The 1261-nt window shown below is 48.9% G+C and overlaps 1 pseudogene; it reads left to right on the top strand.

The window, feature by feature from the left end:
* The first annotated feature begins 555 nt into the window (after positions 1-555).
* Positions 556-982, top strand: LOC102852587 (annotated as a pseudogene).
* Positions 983-1261: the final 279 nt, after the last annotated feature.

Raw genomic sequence — 1261 nt, 5'->3', positions numbered from 1 at the left:
TATTGTTCTATTTCTTCAATAATGGTCTTATATAGTATTTGTCCTTATGGGGCTGAGTTAGTTCACCTAGCATAATGCTCTCCAGTCCCTCCCAAGTTAGGTAATGATTTACAAAATTATTGGTCCTGTATGCTGCGTAGTATTCCATCGTGTGAATATACCATGCTTTCTCAAGCCATTCTATTGTGGTTAGACATTTGAGCTGTTTCCGTGTTCTTGAGATGATGAATAATGCTGCTGTGAATATTACAAAATGGGTAAAAGACATGGAAAGAATTTTCACAGAAGGAGATATTTGGATGGTCAACAGACACATGAAGAAATGCTCCACTATGCTGGCAATAAAAAAGACACACACACACACACACACACACACACACACACACACACACAACGCAAATCCGGGAACTTGTCAGCAGTAGCTGAGCAACAACTTCTTCAAAGCAAGCCGAAAGCTTTCTCCCAGATGCCGATCTGAGAAAGGAGTAAGAGCCAGGAAGCGCGGGTCCCCCAGGCCTTCCTCGAGCTGAGGGCTGGACTCCTCTGTGCCCTGTGATGGCGCCGCGCCGCAGACACGGGGCGGCCTTCATCCTCCGGTCCCCAGCACCTCTGGACAGTCTTCAACCCCGAGCCCCAGAACCCCACAGGAGTGGCCCTCATCCCCGGGCCCAGAACCTTGCGGCGGCCTCCCCCTCTTAGGCAGCCTCCCTTTCAAAGGAGGAGATTTGGAGTCCTGAACGAGATCCAAAAGTTTCACCGTTCAGGGGAGGCCCTTCAGCCTCTGTTCTACATTCGCTGGAGGTTTGGACTTCAGCTGGCAAGCCCAGGCCCTGTTGGCCCTACAAGAGGCGACAGAGGCATATCTAGTTTATCTCTTTGAAGACGCCTATCTTCCCACTTGCATGCTGGCCGAGTTACTCTTTACCTCAAGGACATACAACTGGCCAGGCGGATCCAGGGCCTTGAGGGTGGACTCGGTTGAACTGCAGCCACTGTGCCCACGAGCTTTTCCTCTTCGATCACAGAACAAGTACACTTTGGAGAAAGGACCCTCCCAGCTGCTCATCATGGGCTGGAATCCCCGTCCTCAGCCTTAGTGCTTGCTGCTGCCTTTTCTCTAGAAAAGGTACCTGCTTTTGTCTTTACTGCTTTGGACTCTGGTTCATGCCTTTTTTTGTACAATGTCAATGGAAAAAATGTTTTGTTTTGTTTTTTTCTATAAAGTCATGACTAGAACAATTGGAGTTCCTGACAGAGCAAA

The sequence above is a fragment of the Elephantulus edwardii genome, unplaced genomic scaffold, assembly GCF_000299155.1.
Source record: "Elephantulus edwardii isolate Elephantulus edwardi_28Jun2011 unplaced genomic scaffold, EleEdw1.0 scaffold00037, whole genome shotgun sequence".
NCBI classification, from domain to species: Eukaryota; Metazoa; Chordata; class Mammalia; order Macroscelidea; family Macroscelididae; genus Elephantulus; species Elephantulus edwardii.
Note: the sequence above shows the minus strand (reverse complement) of the source record. Positions and strands in the feature narration are given on the sequence as shown.